Source organism: Amblyraja radiata, chromosome 18 (genome assembly GCF_010909765.2).
Source record: "Amblyraja radiata isolate CabotCenter1 chromosome 18, sAmbRad1.1.pri, whole genome shotgun sequence".
NCBI lineage: Eukaryota > Metazoa > Chordata > Chondrichthyes > Rajiformes > Rajidae > Amblyraja > Amblyraja radiata.
The window spans coordinates 40,283,675-40,306,331 of NC_045973.1; the positions used below are offsets into that span (position 1 = coordinate 40,283,675).

Sequence of the window (22,657 nt, forward strand, 5' to 3'; positions counted from 1 at the left end):
AAGGCAAGCAGGGGAGCGCTGTCTGAGTGAAATTCACAATAAACAGGAAGGTTGGTGCTGCAATTAAGGCGGCAAAGCACACGGTACGGTAAGTCTTTTTTAGAGGTGGGTAGAAGGAGTGGAGACAACTTTTAAGAAGCCAGAGATGTGAAGCTCGGCGGACATTAACATTACCGGTCGGTTACCCTTGGTTCTGAAATCTACTGCTTATGTTTTTTTTCCCAATGAGCCAATGAAATTCACTGGTCAGCATCGGCTACAACCTACGAGAACCTTCGTCCTCCTGGCAACCTACTAGGACCTCCTGGCGACCCACCTATGGCAGGGGAATTCTCCCTACTCTCCATGGCGGCTTCATTCTGGTCGCCGCTAATTTTTCAACATGTTGCAAAATTTGCGTTGACTATAATGAGGCTGTGACGAGTTCCCAGAATGCGGGAACTCCTCACGACCATGAAGGCGACTGCCCGGCAACCACCTGCGAACATGTGGCAACCATGTGGCGATTGCGTAGTCTCCTGCAGTCGCCTAAAAAGTCGCTTAAGTGAGACAGGCCCATTACTGTCCAAACTGTTTTAAAAAGGCATCAATAATAAAAGTGCCCTAGAAGAATAAGTAGATGTGCGTCAATAATTCCCAACTGGTGACAGTAATGTCTATGGTGATGAAGTGCTTCGAAAGGTTGGTTATGACACATCAACTCCTTCCTAAGCAAGGACTTTGACACTACAATGTGTCCACCAGTACATTAGATCAACAGTAGATATTGCCTCGCTAACTCTTTACTGTGCACTGGTCAACTTGGACAAAAAGATACTGACGTCTGGCTGTTGTTCATGGGCTAGAGCTTGACGTTCAACACCATCCCCTTCAAACTTGTCATCATGCTCGGGAAACTAGATCTCTGCTCAGCCCAATGCAACTGGATCCTCGACTTCCTCATTGACAAACCACAGTCAATACAAATTGGCAACACCACTTCATCCGTGATAGCCATCAGCATAAGTGCTGCTCAAGGCTGTGTGCTCAGTACCCTGCTCTACTCGCACAATGCCCATGACTACGTAGCCAGACACAGTTCTATTATTGTCTTTAAAATTTGCCCATGATACCGCTGTCGTAGGGTGAGTAGCGGGTAATGATGAGTCGGAGCACAGAAGGAGAACAGAACAGCAATCTTGCTTTCAACGTCAGCAAGATCAAGGAACTGATTGTCACAAATCTTTTTTCCCTTTTCATAATCGACAATGTTACTGGGTCTGGAGAGTTTGCGTTATGAAGTGCATGGATGAGCAGGATAGTGACAATTTCAAAGAAGCATCAGTGAGTTGGCTGATTGCCTTATGTAGATGAACTTTGCAGCTACATTATGTAAATTGAAAAGAACAACTATTTTAGATGGTGGATACATTAATGTGGATGTAGTCAAGGTTATTGTGTTGGTGTTGCATTTAATCAAAGTATATGAATATTCTATCAATCTGACCAATTTTGTTAGATAATGGAAAGAATAGGGAAATTGGGAGGTGAGTCTATAATTGTAGAATAGCTGGCAATCATTGTAGAATATACCTGTTGTTTTGATGGTGTTATGTGGCTGGTTCGGTTAAATTTCTGCTCCATGGTGATCACCACTAGAATATAGTTGGGGGATTTGATTCAATTGTCATTACATCTGTGAGTATGTGGTTAAACTTGTTGGAGATGGCCATTACCTGACACTTGTAGCTTGATGTTCCATGCCACTTTATCAGACTGTTTCCCTATTTGACTCTATAATATCTATAATAGCTGATATTAACCAAGCCTATGCCAGCTAATGTTGTACAGAGCTTTCTTTTGTATATTTGTTTAGAAATCTGGTTGTTGTTGGCAAAGTCAGCCTTTATTGCCCAGCTTTAATTGCGACTAAGAAGGTACTGGTGAGCAGCCACCTTGACTGCTGCCATTGTTATGGTATGGATACACTAACAGTGCTGATGGGTCCCGATTCCAGGTTTTGAATATGTGCAATGATATATTTCTGTCAATATGGTGTGCAACTTGGAAGAGAACCTGCAGGTGGTCATGGTCTTTGTAACCTTGTCTTTCTCAGCAGATAAACTGCAATGCATTTTTGTAAATTGTGTACTGCAGCCACTGTGCACTGGTGATGGAGAAAATTAATGTTTAGGGTTTGGATAGAGTGAAGTTAAGCAAGCTACTTTGTCCTGGATGGTGTTCAGATGCTTCAGATTTTGGCACTGCTATCATCTAGGCAAGTGGAGAATATTGCATCCCAATATGATGGTAGGAGGTCTTGATGTCAGGCAGTACATTGTTCATTGCTGATACCCAGCCTCTGATCTGCTCTTGTAGTAACTGTATTTGACTGGCTGGTCTGGAGTGTTTTCTGGCCAGTGGTGATTCCTGAATCCCTTATATGAATGCATCCGCACAGCTGCTTGGATTCTACCATTTTAGTTGGTTATTTCCACCACATTAGGTTAGTTTAGTTTCGAGAGAGAGAGCTCGGAAACTGGCCCTTTTAGGCCCCTTCCGCCCGACTAGCGATCCCCGCACACTAACACTATCCTACACACACTAGGGACAATTTACAATTTTACCAACTAACCTACAAATCTATGTCTTTGGAGTGTTGGAGAAAACCGGAGCTCCCAGAGAAAACCTACGCAGGTCACGGGGAGAGCGTACAGCACCCTTAGTCAGGATCGAAGCCTGGTCTCTAGTGCTGTAAGGCAGCAACTCTACTGCTGCACCACCGTGCTGCCGTAACTTTTATGCCATGAATGTACATTGGCCTTCATCAGTCAGGGTATTGAGTATAGAAATTGGGATGTTATGTTACATAGAAACATAGAAAATAGGTGCACGAGTAGGCCATTCGGCCCTTCGAGCCTGCACCGCCATGCAATATGATCATGGCTGATCATCCAACTCGGTATCCTGTACCTGCCTTCTCTCCATACCCCCTGATCCCTTTAGCCACAAGGGCCACATCTAACTCCCTCTTAAATATAGCCAATGAACTGGCCTCAACTACCTTCTGTGGCAGAGAGTTCCAGAGATTCACCACTCTCTGTGTGAAAAATGGTTTTCTCATCTCGGTCCTAAAGGATTTCCCCTTTATCCTTAAACTGTGACCCTTTGTCCTGGACTTCCCCAACATCGGGAACAATCTTCCTGCATCTAGCCTGTCCAACCCCTTACAATTGTGTACAAGACGTTGGTGAGGCCACATTTGGAGTGTCATGTTCAGTTTGCACAACTGGAGGGATATCATTGAGCTGGAAAGAATGCAGTGAAAATTTACGCGATGTTGTCTGGACTCTGGCCTGAGTTACAGGGATGGATTGGACAAGCTTGGACTTTTCCTTGAAATGCAGGAGGCAGAAGGGGTGATCTTGCAGAGGTGTATAAAATCATGAGGGGAATAGACAGGGTGAATGCAAGGTGTCTTCTACCCAGTGTATGGGAATCAAGAACCAGAGGACATTGGTTTAAGGTGAGGGGAAATATTTAATAGGAACCTGAGAAGCAACATTTTCACACAGAAGGCGGTGGGAATGAGCTGCCAAAGTAGGTGGTTGAGGCAGGTACAATAACAACATCTAAAAGACACATGGACAGGTTCATAGATAGGTCCAATCCATATGGACCAAATGCAAGCAAATGGGACTAGTATAAATGGGGCACTGAGGTTGGCATGAAAGAGCTGGGTTGCAGCCCTTTTTTCGTGCTGTATGTAGGTATGTTGCAAAGCCTACCTGAAGCGTCGTTGAATATCTGCCGCTGAGGTTGTGCGCGATTTTGGCGCCGTTTAGAGGGGGCGGGTTTAAAACGCGATTTTCTCTAAGCTGTTCCAATCGAAAATGTTCAGCCTAGTTAATTATTAACGAAAAATCGCTGATAGACCCCGTCGCAAAAGCTATTATTAGGTTTAAAGGCCTTGAATAATAGTTATAGTAGTTTAAAAATCAATCTTTAAACCCGCGACCGTCGCAACCGCAGGGTCTCATAAAGAAAATAGCAGAAGGTAGGTTGTATATTTTTACATTCAAAAGGGCTTCTAAAGATCCTTTTATACAAAATTTAATATTGCGAGTAGCTCAATTTGGGCCCACTATATCCCGCAGTATTTTTCTCGGCATTTGAGGCACAAATCTACCGCAATGTGAACGTTCTAAACCAGCGCGTTCCACAGGATCCCACTGGAAAGCTGATTTAAATGGGCATTTATTTACAGCAATTGAACACTGAATTCCTTCCATTTGGTCTATAAATTAATGTAAATGAGATTTAAAAATCATGTTTTATTGTGAATTATTTGTGAATATTATTTGGACATTTAGGCTATTTAAAAATGTTAATCATTTATTAAGAAATGGATAGATGTTTAGATCTAGTAATTGAAGTCTGAAATTAGCTACAATTAGGTAACTAACTAATTATATGCTTTAATTTCAGGTCATCCAAGTAAGATTATTTTATATTTGTTTCAGAATGCTTCAATCTATGATAACTGAAAATTTCATTCAGTTCTCTTAATTTTTAAGAAAGTTATGGGCTTTTGACTGTTCACGATCACAACTTTTTTGTTATGTCCATAGAAAATCAATAGGGAACAAGATGCTCATTTCCGAGTATGAAAATGGCCATAACTTTTTAAATACTTGAGATATGAAAGTGAATTAGATGTCAAATTAAACTTATTTTTATGCTTTATCTGATGGGATAAATTACAGACTTGATTTTTAAAATCTCAAAATTTTGTAACATTGCTACTGTATGGCTCTATGAATGTGATGAGGAGTTGCAGATACTGGTTTATATCAAAGATGGACACAAATGATAGAATAACTCGGTGGGTTAGGCAGCATCTCAGGAGCATAATGGATAGGTTACGTTTTGGGCCAGGACCCTTATTCAGACCTTCAGAAGTCTGAACAAGGGTCCCGACCTGAAACATCACCTATCAATTTTCCTTGGAGATGCTGCATGATCCGCTGAGTTATTCCAACTTTTTGTGTCTATCTTCAGTTTAAACCGACATCTACAGTTCCATCTTTCACAATAAACCAATGCATGTGGCTCGGGGCAGTGCCCTAAGCCCAACCATCCTCATCAGCTTTGGTGACCTTCCTTCCATCACAAGATCAGAAGCAGAGTTACAAAACAAAATCTGATGTAGGAACTCAGCGGGTGCAGCAGCACCAGGACTGATGTAGGATTTCAAAATGTTGACAATTCTTTCCTCCACAATCAAATGCTTCTCAACCCACCAAGTTCCTCCAAATTCCATCTTTTATGTCCCTAATTCATTAATAATTGCATTGCTCCAATTTGATTCATAACACTGCATCAAATCACACAGCACAGGTCTGCATCCAGACCCTTCTTCAGACTGGTTAGGAATAAGGGAAACGGGAGGTATAGTCGGTGATGGGAGAGATAAAGAGCAATAAATGAAAGATATGCAAAAAAGTAAAGGAAAAGGCCATTGTAAAATGAGAAACTAGTGCAACTTGGCTGGGGAGGGATAGAAACAGAGGGAATGCCGGGGCTACCTGAGGAGAAATAAATTAATATTCGTACCACTGGGGCCCAAGTGAAATATGGGCCTCCAATTTGCATTTAGCCTCACTGACAATGGAGGAGACAGAGGACAGAAAGGTCTGTGCAGGAATGGGAAGGAGAATTAAAGGGTCCAGTAACCGGGAGACCAGGTTGGTTCACGCGGGCTGAGCGAAGGTGTTCCATGAAAAGATTGCCCAGTCTGTGTTTGGTCTCGCCTATGTATAAGAGTTCACATCTTGAACAACGGATACAGTAGATGAGATTAGAGGAGGTGCAAGTGAACCTATGCCTAACCTGAAGACTGTCTGGGTCCCTGAACAGTGTCAAGGGAGGAGGTATAGCGACAGGTGTTGCATCTTCTGTGGTTGCAGGAGAAGGTACCCGAGGAGTGGGTGGTTTGGGTGGGAAGGGATGAGTTAACTAGGGAGTTGTGGAGGGAACGGTCTTTGCGGAAGTTGGAAAAGGGTGGAGATGGGAAAATGTGGCGAGTGGTGGGATCCCGTTGGAGGTGGTGGAAATTTCAGAGGACTAGGGGGACTCTGTCTCTGTTGCGACTAGGAGGACGGAAGCTAGGGGAGAGCTGCGGAGTACCGATGAGACATGAGTGAGGGCCTCATCTATGATGAGTGAGGGGAACCCCCTTTCCCTAAAGAATGAGGACATCTTGGATGGTCTCGTATGGAACACCTCATCTTGGGTCCAGATGCGACGTAGATGGAGGAATTGGGAGTAGGGGATAGTCTTTACAGGAAGCAGGGTGGGAAGAAGGGTAGTCGAGATAGATGTGGGAGCCAGTGGGTTTGTAATATATGTCAGCCAATAGTCTATTTTTTGTGATGGAGACTGAGATCAAGAAAGGGGAGGGAGGTGTTGGAGATGGTCCAAGTAAATTTGAGTGCAGGATGAAAATTGGTGAAGTTGATGAAGTCCATGAGTTCTGCATGAGTGCAGGAGATAGCACCGTTGCAGTCATCAATGTAACGGAGATAGAGTTTGGGGATAGGGCCAGTGTACGATTGGAACAGGCATTGTTCAACGTAGCCTACAAAGAGGCAGGCATATCTGGGGCCCATGCGGGTGCCCATAGCTATGCCTTGGACTTGGAGGAAGTGGGAGGTCAAAAGAGAAGTTGTTGAGGGTGAGGACCAGCTCCGCGAGGCGGAGTAGAGTGGTAGTAGAGGGAAATTGGATGGTTCTGCAGTCGAGGAAGAAACTGAGGGCTTTAAGGCATTTCTGGTGGAAGATGGAGGTGTCGAGTGACTGAACGTCCATAGTAAAGATGAGGGTGTGGGGGCTTGAAAAGTGGAAGTCATTAAAGAGACGAAGGGCATGTGAGGTATCTTGGACATAGGTCGGGAGAGATTGTTGTCACATGGACAGAGAAACAGTAAAAACTTTATATTGTGTGCAATCCAACCAACTCAGCATACTTGAATACATCAGTTAATGCAAAAGAGAAAGAAAGAGTGCAGTTTATATTGCTATAGCCACAGAGAAAGTGCAGTCTCTGAGATCTGCAGTGAGGTAGATTGGGAATGCAGTAAACCCTTGTTATTAAGAATATCTTTACAACGGTTATTGCAGATGGACCTACTGGCCTTCACCGCCAGGCCAGGCTGCTGACACTTCCTACCCGACCACTTCCAAACTGCGATGTCAATGCAATCCCAGTCCACATCACCTACCCGGCAGCTTCCTGGCCGCCGTCGCTATCTCCGGCCTCTTCCCAGCCGGACCTACCGGCCTTTACCACCAGGCCAGGCCACCGACGCCAGCCTGCACCGCCTTCCCGGCTGCTTCCAGGCGGGACCCACATACGCTAATGCTGGCCCACCACTGACCCTCAACTGCATACTGACCGCCCGCAGGCCACGACCAATGACTCAGCTGATCCTTACGCCTCCTCCAGCAGGCGGGACTGTCGTCACCTGGATCCCAGTCCCAGATCCGGGCGCGAGGTCTAGAGAAGGGTCCTGACTCGACTTTACCTATCCATGTTCACCAGAGATGCTGCCTGACCTGCTGAGTTACTCGAGCACTTTGTGTCATTTTGTGTATTAACCAGCATCTGCAGTTCTTTCTTTCTACTATTAATGCAATGATTCTCTGACAGCTGGAAAGAAGCTGTTCTTGAATCTGGTGGCCCGTGCGTTCAAGCTTTTGCATCTCCTGGGTCAGGCCAATAACCCTGCACTTACATCAACTGGGACTTGACAATGGTGCCTAACTGGCGACTCTGTATACTGTCTTTACTGCTGCTATACACTTTAACTGTATCTGAGATACTTAAGATGTATCTAAGTGCTTATGTATTGTGAAACTTGTAGTGAACTTGTATGCAAAAATGAATTTCACAGTAACTCGGTACATGTGATAAATAAAGTACCATGCCATCATGGGAGAAGGGAGCGGAGAGAATAACTGGTCTTTGATTATATTCTGCTTTCCTGACGTAGCATGAAGTATAGATGGAGTTGAGTGGGAGAGAAGAAGCTAGTTTGCCTGTTGGACAAAGCTGGCTCCCTCTGCAACTCCTTGGTTTACTCATCCCTTCCCATACCCTCCCTAGGTACTTTCCACAGCAGGAGATGTAACACATTTCCATTTACCTTCTCCTGTGCATCCATCCTGGGATCCCAACAGCCTCTTCAGGTGAGAGAGAGGTTCACATGTATCTCCTCTAATGTCATCTACTGCATTTGGTGCTCCCGATGTGGTCTCCTTTACATCGGTGACATCAAGCCTGGACGAGGCGACCATTTTGCCAAAGTCCTCCATCTGCCAAGGCCTGCTGGGTTTAATTTTAACTCTCCTTCCCATTCCCATACTAACCTTTCGGATCTGGGCCTCTTCCATTGCCAGAGTGAGGCCACACGCAAACTTGATGAACAGCCCCACATATTCTGTGTGGGTAGCTTACAATCCAATGGTATGAACATTGAATTCTCTAATTTTAGGTAACTAACATACAACACCCACACCCCCATTAAACCTACTCACCTTTTTATCCCCCTCTCTTCCTTGTGTGGCACCCGTATGCACAGCCATTTCTCCCTTTCCCTTTCCACCTATATTGCTTCCTCCAGTTTAACATTTCATGCCTATTATATCCATATCTCTTATCTCTTGCCTTTGTCCAATCATCTTCCAAGCAAAAACGCTCCTCTCCTGTGTCCTCCTTTCACTTGCCAGGCTTTGCCTCGCCCCTCCCTGTCTTCCAACTTTCTTCATTTCCCCCCCCCCCCCTCCCCCGCCCTCATCAAGTATGAAAAAGTATCTTGATATGCAACACTGCCTATCCACGTTGTCCAGAGATACTACCTGACCTGTAGAGTTATTTTTGTAAATCAGCATCTGCAGTTCTTTGTCTACATATGTATCCAAACTTGGTGACACAGATAGACAGGTAGGTGAAGAAGGCATATGACATGCTTGCCTTCATTGGATGGGGCATTGAGTACAAGAGTTGAGACTGCATGTTATGACTGTCAAGGATGATGCTGAGACTGCACTGGAATATAACATGCAGTTTAGGTAGGATGTGATTAAGTTGGGGAGGATGCAGAAAAATTTCACAAGGATGTCACTAGGACTGGCAGGGTTAAATTTTAGGAGAAGCTGGATAGGCTGTGACTTTTCCCTGGAGTGAAGGAGGCTGAGGAATAACTGCTGATGTTTATAAAATCATGAGGGCATAAATCAGGTGGATGATCACTGTCATTTTTTCCCTGGGAAGAGCAGTCTAAAACCAGAGGACATAGATTTACGGCAAGAGGGAAAAAAAATAATCACAGGGAACCTGCGGGACAAAACTTTTCACACAAATGGTTGGGTGTGTATGGAATGAGCTGCCAGACTAAATACAGGCTAAATGTATTATCAATTGCATTTTGACAAGTACAGAGGTCTCTGGGAACTGATGGATTTAATGCCAGTATCTTAAAAGAAGAAGGGAGCTGATGTTTTGGTTTTATTTTTCAAAAAAATCCGAGATTGAAGCAAACTTCCAGTAAATTGATAAATGACAAAAAAGCTAGCAAATTGGTAAACCATAGGTCACAGTCTAATATTTGTCAACAGTAAAACAATAATGCTGCTCTTAACATTATCAGAGCTAGACTTTTTGAAAATTTAAGGTAATCAGGCAGTCACATGGTTTTATGAAACGGAAATCACATTTGGTCAATTGATTAGCATTCTTTTGAAGAACAAATGTGCTGTGAAGAAGGGGGTATTGATGAATGTAGCACATTAACATTCCCAGAGGAATTTGACAAATTTTGTGCATCAAAGGTTATTACAGAAAATAATAGCTTGTGCAGGTGGGAATAGTGGCAGAGATTTAAACCTGATAGCAAACAGGAAATGCAGCATACTAAATTGTTCATTTCTTGCTTCACAAGATGTAGTAATGAATGGTGTGTTGGGCCCACAACGTAATTATTTGGAAGAACACATTGGTATAGTTGCTAAATTCACTGACGACACAAAGTTGAAAGGAGAGTAAATTACAGAGAAGTCAAAAGGAGGTGAGTTTGAGATGGAAATAGATTAAATGAATGGGCAAAGACGTGCAAAATGGAGTACAATGTGAGTTGGAGACACAGAAAACTGCACATACTGTAATTATGAGAAAGTGGAGGAACTCGGTCAGACAGCATTTGTGGAGGAACTGGACAGATGTCATTTCTGCTTGGAATCCTTTGGATTAATGGGGTGGGGGAAGAAAGCTGAAAAGAGTTGGGGTCTGGGACAAAAATGTGGCAAGTGATTGGTAGTTACAGGTGAGGGGGAGGGTGATTAACAGATGGATGAAGTAAGTGACAAAGGTCAGATATTGAAATAGGTGTGAAATGTAGATACGCAAGATGAATATGGATGGAATTTGATTTTGCAGATCAAATAACGCTTTCCTGTTTCATCACTGTCATGTCTGTCCATGGCCTTTTCTACTGCTATTGCGAGGCTAAATGCAAAATGGAAGAATAATATCTCTTATTCTGCTTGAGTAGCATGACGTGAAAAATCAGGAAACCCATAGCTCTGATGTTTTCCTCCCACACACCCTTCCATCCAACTAGTTTGAAGAAGGGTCTCGAACCGAAACGTCACACATTCCTTCTCTCCAGAGATGCTGCCTGCCCTGCTGAGTTACTCCAGCTTTTTGTGTCATCTTTAATACTCTTCTCCCATTGTTTATATTTACTGTTCCCCTCCCTGTCTGGTTTCACCTATCACCTACTGGCCTCTATTTCATCGTGCCTTCCTCTCTTACTAACATATGCTGTTGATCTCTCCTCTTCTCTCTGTGTGCTGAGTTCTTCCAGCATGCTGCGTTTTGCTTAAAGATGAGATGCTGTTACTTAAACTTAAGATGGGCCTCGTGTAGCAGTGCAAGAAACCATAGTCGATAAACACAAAATGCTGGAGTAACTCAGCGGGCCAGGCAGCATCTCTGCAGAAAAAGGGTGGTTGATGTTTTGGTTCAGGCTTCTTCAAATCCGAACCTGAAAGGTCACCCATCCGTTTTCTCCAGAGATGCTGCCTGACCCGCTGAGTTACTCCAGCACTTTGTGTCTATCTTTGGTATAAATAAGTATCTGCAGTTCCTTTCTACACACGAGCCGTAGTCGCTGAGAGTAGCATTGGTAATGGGCCATTCGTCTCAACTTGCCCATGCCAATCAAGATGCTCCATCTATGCTAGTCCCATCTGCCTGCGTTTGGTCCATATCCCCCTAAAGCTTTCCTATCCATGTATCTGTGAAACCTCTTCTCTTACTGGGTCTGTTTTGCTTGGCTTTCCAAGGCTTTCCCTTGTCATGGTTGACAGAGCCATTGACCCACATCTTGCATACTGCTCGCACTACTTCTTGCTCTCACCCTGAACAGAGCAAGGACAGATTTACCTTTTTTCTCTACCTCCAACATCCACATTCAGCTGATCATTCTTCACAATGTTTGCCACTTTTAGTAAAGTTCTAGAAATAGATATACTTTGCTTTCCCTTTTCAGCATTCTGAAGGGATTGTTGATCTTGCAACTCCCTGGACTGTGTTTCCATTTGCATCAGCTATTCCCATTATAGCATTTTCTTCCTCAACCCCAGGAGATGCATCGTCTGTCCAATGCAATGATTCATAACACATTTCCATTCAAGTGTACCGCTTTCAGTGTTCAAATTGTAGCCTCTACATTGGACAAACAAGATACAGATTGGATGACAACCTTTGCAGAACTCTTGCATTTAGTTCATAGGGTGACACTGTGCTTCCAGTTGCCTGTTACTTCTCTATCCCATGCCCCCTCTATATGGCGCCTCCAGCACTGTTACAAAGAGGTCCAAAATAAAGTTGGGGGAACCATCACACCTTCCTTCTTAGTGTATTGCAGACAAAATTTCACATGGGCTCAAGCCATGGGCCCAAGCAATGCCTGACTTTTTGTGAGACACATATAATAGTCCTTGTTTCAGTCTTTCTTGGGATCTGCTCCCTCAATAGTTTTCCAGACTCCTATCAAATTCAATTAGAAGCAATTTATTTTATTTTATTACATTGGACTGGCCAGTGGTACTGCTATATTGACTATTTTATTTTGGTCTTGGTATAGTAGAGATGGAGGCTAGTGCAGTGGTGTGCTTCGCCTGTAGGATGTGGGAACTCGGCACGTTGTTCAGTGTCCTTGATGACTATCTCTCCATAGCCTTGATATCCTGCAACTCTGCTCTTGCTCCCCCTCCCCCCATTTGTAACAAGGACAGAGTCCCCCTTGTCCTCATCTTCCACCCCATCAGCCGTTGCAACCAGCACATAACCCAACATTTTCACCGCCTCCAACGGGATCTCACTACTAGCCACATCTTCCCATCTCCATCCCTTTCTGCTTTCCGCAGAGACCATTCCCTCCGCAACTCTCTGGTCAACTCATCCCTTCCCACCCCAGGTACTTTCCTCTGCAGGGGATGCAACATGTCCCTATACTTCCCCCTTGAACTCCGTCCATGGACCCTGACAGTCTTTTTAGATGAGGCAGTGGTTCACTTGCACCTCCTCCAACCTCATCTACTGTATCCGCTGTCCCGGGTGTGGACTCCTGTATATCGGCGAGACCAAGTGCAGGCTCGGTAATCGTTTCGCTGAACACCTCCGCTCAGTCCGCCTAAACCCATCTGATCACCCGGTTGCCCAACACTTTAACTCCCCCTCCCATTCCCACACTGCTCTTATTGTCCTGGGTCTCCTCCATTGTCAGAGTGAGGCCCAGCTCAAATTGGAGGAACAGCACCTCGTATTTCGCTTGGGTAGCTTACACTCCAGCGGTATGAACATTGACTTCTCTAACTTCAAGTAGCCCTGGCTTTCCCTCTCTCTCCATCCCCTCCCTGTTCTCCGACCAGTCTTACTGTCTCCGACTACATTTTATCTGTTCCGCCCACTCCCTTCATCACTCTGAAGAAGGGTCTCATCCCGAAACGTTACCCATTCCTTCTCTCCAGAGATGCTGCCTGTCCCGCTGAGTTACTTCAGCATTTTGTGTCTATCCCCGAGGACTACATCTGCAGGAGATGCGTCCAGATGTAGCTCCTTAATGACCACATCAGTGAACTGGAGCTGTAGCTGGATGAACTCTGGCTCGACTGGGAGAGTGAGAAAGTCATAGAGAGGTGGTCACACCTAAAGTGCAGGCAGAGAATAGATGGATGACCACCAGGAAAGGGAGAAGGCAGAGTGTTAAGGAATCCCTTGTGGCTATTCCCCTGCAAAATGGGTATAGCCTTTTGGATACTGTTGAGGGGGATGACTATTCAGGAGACTGCAGCAATAGCAGCAGCAGCCACATCTTTGACACTGGATCGGGCTCTGCGGCACAGCGGGGTTGGAAGATGTCGGGCATAGTGATAGCAGACTTGTTAGTTGGACAGATGGGAGATTCTGTGGCAGAAAACATGACTCCAGGATGGTCTGTTGCTTCCCTGGTGCCAGGGTCTGCGATGTCTTGGAGAGGCTGCAGAACATTCTCAAGGGGCAGGGTGAGTAGTCAGAAGACATAGTGCATGTCAGCACAAATGACATGGGCAGGAAATGGGAAGAGATCCTGCAGGGTGAATAGGAAGTTAGGCAAAAGGTTAAAATGTACGATCTCTGGATTACTACCCATGTCACGTGCTAGCGAGAGTAGCAATAGTAGAATAGGACAGATGAATGCATGGCTGAGGAGTTGGTGCAGGGGTCAGGAATTCAAATTTTTGGAAAATTGCGATCTCTTTGGCAGAGAGGTTCTGTACAAGGTGGCATCAAACGGGGCTTGTGAAGATTATAAAGCAAGTTGCAAAGAACTCAAGCAGGTGATTGGAAAGGCCAAAAGGGGCCATGCCATGGCATTGGCAACTAAAATTAAGGAAAATGCCTTTTTATACATATGTTAAGAACAAAAGGGAGACCAGAGAGAAGAAAGGATAAAGAAGCTCGAGTCGGAGGATGTAGGTGGTGCTAAATTAGTACTTTGCATCTTTATTCACCAAGGGGAAGGACTTTGAGACCAGGGAGGAGAATACCGATGCACGATGCCACAACGGTAGAGCTGTTGCTTTACAGCGCCAGAGAACCCAGATTCCATCCTGACTACGGGTGCTATCTGTACGGAGTTTGTACATTCTCCCCATGACTTGCATGTGTTTTGCTCGTGCATCTCCAGTTTCCTCCCACACTCCAAAGACGTACAGGCTAATTGGCTTGGTATAATTGTAAATTGTCCCTAATGTGTGTCGGATAGAGTTGGTGTGCAAGGATCGTTGGTCAGCACGGACTCTGTGTGCTGAAGGGCCTGTTTCCGCACTGTATCTTTAAACTAAACTAATACAGATATGCTATGGCAATTTACGATCAAGAAGAAGGTGGTGCTGAGGCCCTCGACGTCTGATGGAATCTATTCCAGGTTATTAAGGGTGACAAAAGAGGAGATGGGTTCAATACATTGGAAATGTATGGATGAAGTTATAGGGAAAGAGAGCGCAGGAGAGGTTACTGAAGTCTTCAGAAGGTAATAGGACAGAAAGTTTAAAAAGGAATAAATGTTTAAGATCAGGCCAAATTGGGACCAGTTTGAGAAGAGGGGTGGTGCATACTGAATTAAAGGTGTTATATCTGGATGCGTGCAATATATGGAACAATGTGGCTGAGCTTATAGAGCTGTTAGAAATTGGTAGGTACAACCTTGTGGGCATCACAAAGACATGACTGCAGCAGGATCAGAGCTGGGAGCTGAACATCCAAGGATGTTCTGTCGAAAAGATGGGAATTAAGTATGTTTTATTGTCATCTGTCTTGGAATGGTCAATGACATTCTTACAGCAGATATGTAAACATAGTTCTTTGTAAATACCATAATAAAAAACAAAGCCAGTACAATTGGAAAAAACAGGCAATAAATATAAACAATAAACAATAAAAGACACAAAACACACAATACCCTGGGGCGGCACAGTGCCAGAGACCCGAATTCGATGCTGACCTCCGGAACTCCCTGTGGCAGCATGTGTTTCCTTTAGATGCTCGGGTTTCCTCTCTCATTACCTCGATGTGCAAGTTTGTGGTTTGGTTGGGTTTTGCGTGTTGTGTGGGTTGCTGTTAGAGCCGCTGCCTCACAGCGCAGGGGGCCCGGGTTCGATCCTGGCCTTGGGTGCGCTCTGTGGTTGCGTGGCTTTTCTCCGGGTGATCTGGTGCACTAAATGTATCCTATACACTAAGTTGTCCCTAATGTGTGGGGTGGAGCTAGGTGGGCAGTGGGGGCATAATCGGAAGGGGGGGGGGGGGTGTCGGAAGTCGGCGTTGGGCACGGGTCTTTGGTGCTGTGGGGATGCGGCTCTTCTGGAATTTCGCGGGGTTTGCAGAGGCCAGTTGAGCTGCAGGCCTGCACGTCTCTGCAGTGTGGTGTGTGGGGGGGGGGTGGTTACTGGAAGAAACAATGTCTTTGTAATGTGAGGGAAGAAACTGTGTACAGGGAAAAGGATACTATAGGAAAGTACAGAAGCAGACCCTTCAGCCCATCTGTATATCAATCTATAAAACCACTGAGGTAGTTCTCCTCTACACATTGTGATTTGTCCCTCATGAACCCAAGAACCATCAGGCTAGTAAACACTGCAACCTCTAATAAGCTCCAAACTCTCCAACAAAATACGTTTCTAACTCCAAACTCCTTATTACGGATTTTGGGGTTATCACGGACCAAATCTGTTGTAGACAAGAGTTTGTTATTTCACGGAATGACCACCAGATGGATGGAGCACAGATGGGCGCGGGGAGGGGCACAATGGCACAGGGAGAGGCACAGAGGGGGAGCGGGCAGCGCGTCAACCAAAGGACTGCGTATTCAGCAGCTTCAATTAAGAGCTCAGGGGGTGAGGGGAAATGCAATACTCTGTTGCGCCAGGCTCCAGGGACAGGGAAAGGGCAGAGACAGTGAGAGGGGAGCTTGCTGTCTTTTGGAGCTGGGATTTCCGATTTGCAGCCTCTTTTTGAGACGGGGAGAGGACAAAGATAGGGAGAGGGATGCGGGTGGATGTGGACTCGAGGGAGGCCGCGGTCGGGCGGTCATGGACCTGAGGACCCTGAGCGAGGGTGGCGCTCGAGAGCAGAGACAGAGATAGGGCTGCGGGCGGACGTGGACTCGAGGGAGGATGCGTGTGGGCGGTCATGGACCCGAGAACCCCGAGCGCCAGTCAAGTGGGGCCACGGCGAGCGGGAGGTGATAAAAGGTCAGAGTCGAGGGGGGGGGAGGGGGGGATGACGTCACTCGCACCGCATGGAAAGCAGTGCAGAGCAGACTCATTGTGACATCATCGGCTCGATTATTTTCAAAGATATTTCAGATTTGTGAACATTTCCATAAATAACTCGTGAAATAAAGCATGAATATTTGAGATAAGCCGATTTCTGAATCCACGGGATAAAACTCTACAGGAATATGTAAAAATATTACCGTTAGAGCGTCGTTTTTCCTAGCAGATGGGATCACACCCCCCCCCCCCCAACATCAGAGTTTTAAGTATATAGGATATGATTGAATCAAAATTTCACAATTCAGTGGTATTGATTTTCAGCGTTCCATACTGATATTTGAGAATACATGAGGTTGCATGCAAAATTCTAATTTTCAAAAATCCAGTTTCTGTGAAGGACGTTCTATTGCATTTATGTGAGAAATACCGATTTCCCCCAACAAAATACTGATTTTCAGCCATCAAAATACGGAAATGCTCGCTGAAACTTGGCAGCTCTGCAATTATTTACAATCACATTGTGTTTGAGAATTTAAAATACGATTTGGAACTAGAATTTGTTATAATAGTATGACAGTAAAATAGTAAGATTAAACGAGAACTTACCAGTTTGAAGTTTGATCTTTATTTTATGAGGAGTTACGATGAGCGATTACGTGAAGAAGCCCCGCCAGTCCGCATGCGTGTCAATCTTCAAAGCAGCGGTGTGAAATCACAGATAACAGCAGTCGAAGTAACATAGTAAGACTTAGAGAAGACTAGAACTACTGAGTGATCTTTATGAGAGAGGGAGCGGTGGGCATGAAATCGCTCATCGTAACTCCTCATAAAATAAAGATTAAACTTCGAACTGGTAAGTTCTCGTTTAATCTTACTATTTTACTTCGGAGTCACGTGAGTGACTGATTTTCAGCCATTTCAGAGGATTTCAAAGCTCTGTGATTTCATGCCGTGAGAAACAAGTCTACACAACCACAACTGCTTCATTGACAGATGAGGGAAACATTCATAATGAATAAATAATAGTAACTCCTCTCATCCGGGAGTAAACTAACCACTGAACCTAAAATAGAGTTGGCAAATACCCCTGGTCTGGCAATAGGTTATTCAGATAGGAAATGTTCAGAAAGTTTGTTTGTTCGACCATCCTGCAGTCGCCAGGGTGTGGTCCAGCGGAACGTACATAACCTTTGCTGCTGCTGATGTTGTTGCAGCCCTGGTGGAGTGAGACTCGAAAAATATCAGTATCTGCATGAGCCAAACCCTGTTTTAACCACCTGGAGATGGTCTAAACCAATACCTTTTAAAAAAGTTTTTGTAATTAACAAACATTGCTAGTTCAGAGCCTCTAAGGCTCTTCGTGACCTTGATGTATTGTTGTATATGTGTGACCATACACGAGTGAAGGTCCATGGGGTATGCCATGAAACTAGTTTGAGACCTCACGTCTGCTCTGCTTAACTAAATATTAAAATATAATATTATTTGCAGAAGTAACCATCCTGTCCAGTCACAATATGTAGTGACTGAACCCGTTGCGCTGAGACCAGCGCCATGAGGATAACTACCTTATGAGAGCCCAGCCAAAGCTAAGAATGTAGCTGGAGCTCCCTGATGAAATAGTGTTAATACCACATCAATATCCCATACTGCCCTGTGCTTGTCCTGGGAGAACTTGTGTGAAAGATATCCTTTATAACTCGGTATCAGGGGGTGAAACCCAACAGAGTGGGTCCCTTTTGCTGCAGCAAATATGATGGGAAGGCACGTTGGGCACAGTTACTGGTCCTATAACTTAATCTATCGTCAAAGACCTATTTGAAATGAACTCCAAGACGTCAGTTATCTGTACCGTATTAGATGTAACATAAGTATTTAAACAAACGCTTCCCATCTCCTGAAGAGGAAATGTAATGCTTTCCTTTCTTGGTGCTATCCCTGCACTCTGCAGTGAGCACATACATGGATCGGTCTGACAATCGGAGCCGCACGAGCGGTCTACTCAGAATCTATAAGTCAATAAATTGATTCTATCATGCAGAGGCTGGTTTCCCGAGCCACAGGCTGAACCAGCAAGTTTTATGTTTAGAATAACCGTAAAAGGTTGTATTATTATTCCCGACAAAGCGGGAAGCATGGTTGCATAGGCCAGTCAGACAGAACGACAACCAAAAGTGGGATCTTGCTGAATTTATTGCAAGACCCAACTAATGAGGCAAAATGAAGGGAGACAAACATAACTTCTTTCTCCTTGTAGCGAGAATGTATCTTTTGTCACTGTTATCCCACATATTTTTGCAACCGGTAAATGAGCCTGGAAACAAACATATTGATTCGGTGTTCCATTGAGCCATAATTTCATTAAATGCTTTGTAATCCAACACCCATTTTGTGTTGTCATTGATTGTAGGTGATGATACTCCAACGTAAAATTAGATTAGGTGAATTATTACAGGATATTCTGTCTTGATTGCACCCATGTGATTAACATACGCCACCACATAGTGTATCAACTTAACGTTGAGCATGCAGATTATGCATATTCACTCAATAACCCTTTCACCTCCAGAATGCACCTAGTGTTTATAGGTAGTTCATACCAATAACTGAATAATTGTTAACTGATGCAAATCTCCTCCGCCTCCGAACTAGATGGCATTCATAATTTTCCACCTTAGAGCCCCATCAGTTTATAATATAACTGAAATTTCACTGACCAGATTGCTGGGGCAATGCTGAATACTGTTCGTCCACCATAATGGCCTTGGTAGCTTCAGCTGGTAATAGTAATTATGCTATTGTGACAAGATCACTACTTTGCACGATGTAAGTCCCCCACTTGCACAGTTGAATCACAGCCTCTATATTGCCAATTATACTTGATGAGTAGAAGGCTGTTTTATCACAACAAGATTGTTTGAGGCTCCTATTAATTCCAATCTCTTACCCCAGGGCGGAGTCACAGGCTAATTAATAGTTAAAGGTAAATTCCAATGTTGAACAACTATAGTTGGTATCATCTTAATTTTCTTAAACATAGTTTGAGGCTGATACAGTTGATTTTAGCAACATACAGCGTTAGAATATCCTCCAGACAAGACATAACAAATGTTTTTGAGCTCTGAGCAGTCCAAGCATCGGTTTTAGTATTCTGGTAAATAACCTGTGAAATGAATGTTAAATCATTTTGCAATGTTTTATCATTCCCTTTATCCAGATACATTTCAAATGACTCCCGTGATCTCTGTAAATGGGAGCATCCTAAGGAAATCAGATGTGAAGTTTCCTATTCTGAAAAATGTATACTGCACATACAAGTTAAACGACATTCTGCATCTTTTTCACAATGAACAGGCCACGCCTGCAAATTCCGTACCTGCTCGAGCAACAACTCTGGCCCGATTTCCGAGCCTGTCCCGAAAGCCAATCCTGGTCATAATACTGAGCCTGCCTCTAAAGACAACTCTGGACCTAATTCTGAACTTGCCTGTAAAGATAAATCTGGCCCAATTCTGTGCTTGGAACCTTAGTATTGTGCAGTTTTACATGGTTAGATGCTACAACCATTTGTGTGTTGTAAGGCCACTAGGACCCCTTCCATCCTTATCAAGGGGAATGCTACTTTCATACAACACATTTAATCATTATCATTTGTACAAAAACAAGTCCAAATATTACCAAATGGTCCCATATTTTTACTGAGCCCGACTTGGGTCTCGGATTGAAGACCTCTGCCCAGCTTTCATGCTGCCACCAGCTTCAGTGAACTGCTTACTGCCAACGGAGGCGTGGGGTGTGTTGTTGCCGCAACGATGAAGCTTTGCTCGTCGTTGGTACCTCGATTGGTCCGACAGCTTTTGCTTCCTTATCCAGGTTTTACCTGTTGACTAGGTCTTACCTGAAGAGAAGATTCGGCAGCTGGTCTTTAGTGTCACCCTTGATAGCGTTGTTCATTCCCGGCACTTATAGCATGAGGGGAACTCTGGCCCCTTCCGGCTATTCTGCCACCTTCGTTTGCGAGGACTCCCTTGAATCCATACGCATGTGTTCCAGTACGTGCCACAGACATACTTTAGAATTTGAAGTCAGTTACACTGACCACTCGCACTCCCCTCCACAACGAGGGAGATTCGTAGACAGCCCTGAACAGGTGCTGCCGCAGGCTCCTGCCTCGTGGTATGTTCACCAGTTATACCTCCGATCTCGGAGTCAGATCAAAACTGACCGTGTGCTCACCTCCTCCAAGAGGGAGACATCATGCAGCCCTTCTATAGGTGCTGCTGCCAGAGGCTCCCGAGGAGACCCCCGGATATAAAGCTCCTCTTGCTGGAACATATCGTGATGGAGCATCCTCTCCATCAGGAGTTTCCAGACAGCCCTTCAACAGGTGTTGCTGCCACGGGCCCCCAAGGAGACCCCTGGATATAAAGCTCCTCTTGCTGGAGCATATCGTGCTGAAGCATCCTCTCCATCAGGAGCTCTTTCCAGACAGCCCTGATATTCTTTTTATTGGCTCACCAGTCCCTGTTGGTACGGCAAATTTTGATGCCATGCCTGGCACCCCTGGTTCTTGGCTTTCATGCCTTGGGGTATGATGCTCTGCAATACCTCCAACCTCAGGGTCAGAACAAAACTGACCCGGTAAGCTCCCCACCTTCATTATGCAGCCCTTCTACAGGTGCTGCTGCCATGGGCCCCCAAGAAGACCCGTGGATATAAGACTCCTCTTCATGGAGCAGATCTTCCCCATACAGCCCTTTAACAGAGCTGCTGCCATGGGCCCATGGGGTGACCCACGAATATAAAGCTCCTCCTGGAGCATGTCGTGATGGAGCATCCTCTCCATCAGGTGCTCCATCTTTGCCAGACGTCCACAGACGTCGCTTCTAGTGGGAGGGGAATCCTCCTTGCCCGACTCATCGGAGTCCACAGGTCTTACTTTTTAATGGCTTTTCCTCCCCACAGGAATAGCCACGGTGCTCACACTCGTGGATTTACCCCTCCATGGGAACCACAGCGGTCTGGAAGCCGCTGACCGCTTTGTCAGCGGCTGGAGCAGCGCACCCGATGTCCGCCGGCTACCCGCGTTCCGCGGTCTGGACAGGAGTCTCCTCACAGCCCAAAGCTGGTTTCCCCGCGGCTCGTCCGGATTCCGCTACAGCATCCAGCAGGAAACCTCTGTAAGAAGAGGTTCCTGCAAGAAAACACAACCTGGTAAGAAATAAAAACTTATCTGTAGGCTTAAACTTACTGCTGGCAGGAGCGACTCGCCTGCCAGTCCGGTGTTTCGCCATGCGAACGACGTAATGACACGCACGCGGACTGGCAGGGCTTCTTCACGGAATCACTCACGTGACTCCGAAGTTAAATAGGTTAGTTTGAAAGCGATCATAGTAATGTAAATGCACCATTTAGTTTGACTTCAATTTTCATGATGGAAATTGAAGTCGAACTAAATGTTGTATTCACATCACTATTCCATGTTGAAATTGATGTGATGTGAAGTTGTTAGGTCAGGAGGACCATTAAAGGTGCACTGCACACACTAACACAGCCTAACAGTAACAGGCAATCAAATCAACACACAAAACATTTTCTAAAGAAAGGTTTTCTTTATTGCATAAATGTACAGTATTTTATTTGCACTTTTTGCATGCTCCTTTATAACATTTTACATAACATTTTACAACAGTACAACTTGATTATTAATATAACTTCAATTCTTGATTACAAAAAATGTATACAACAATGACCCTAATCATCCCATTCCACCCACTCATTACTCTTGACTCAACCAAAATTATTTCTGAAATATTGTCATAAGTTTGGTGCAAAAATGCTCCAAAATAAGGTTCAGAATGCACCAGAGAGCATCTAAAACCCCAGAGCTTCCAGGGCCCTTAAGCAGGCCCTGGCCATGAAGGGATTACAATTTTTGTAATCCTGACATGCACCCCTCTTTTTGAAAAGCTTCATACAGGCCTGGGTAAAAAGACCCTAATGGGAGTTATACAAGCTTCCGAACAGTAGCCAGGATGTAGGGTACAAATTACATTGGGAGATACGATCGGCATGTAAGATAGGCAATGTTACTGTGGTTATGGGGAATTTCAATTAACAGATAGACTTTGGAAAATTAGGTTGGTACTGGGTCCCAAGAGCAGCTTGTGGCCGAGCCTGCTCAGGAAAAGGCAATTCTGGATTTGGTTAGGAAGCTTAAGGTAAAGGAACCTCTAGGAAGTAGTGACCATAATATGATAAAATTCAACCTGCAGTTTGAAGGAAACATTAAATCAAA

At 44.8% G+C, this 22,657-nt stretch overlaps 1 protein-coding gene and 1 pseudogene across 2 annotated transcripts in view; one reads left to right on the forward strand and one right to left on the reverse strand.

The window, feature by feature from the left end:
* Positions 1 to 22,657, forward strand: part of iqsec1 (IQ motif and Sec7 domain ArfGEF 1) — a 506,053-nt gene that overhangs the window by 13,309 nt on the left and 470,087 nt on the right. The window lies entirely within an intron of this gene.
* LOC116983618 lies at positions 19,853 to 19,994 on the reverse strand (annotated as a pseudogene).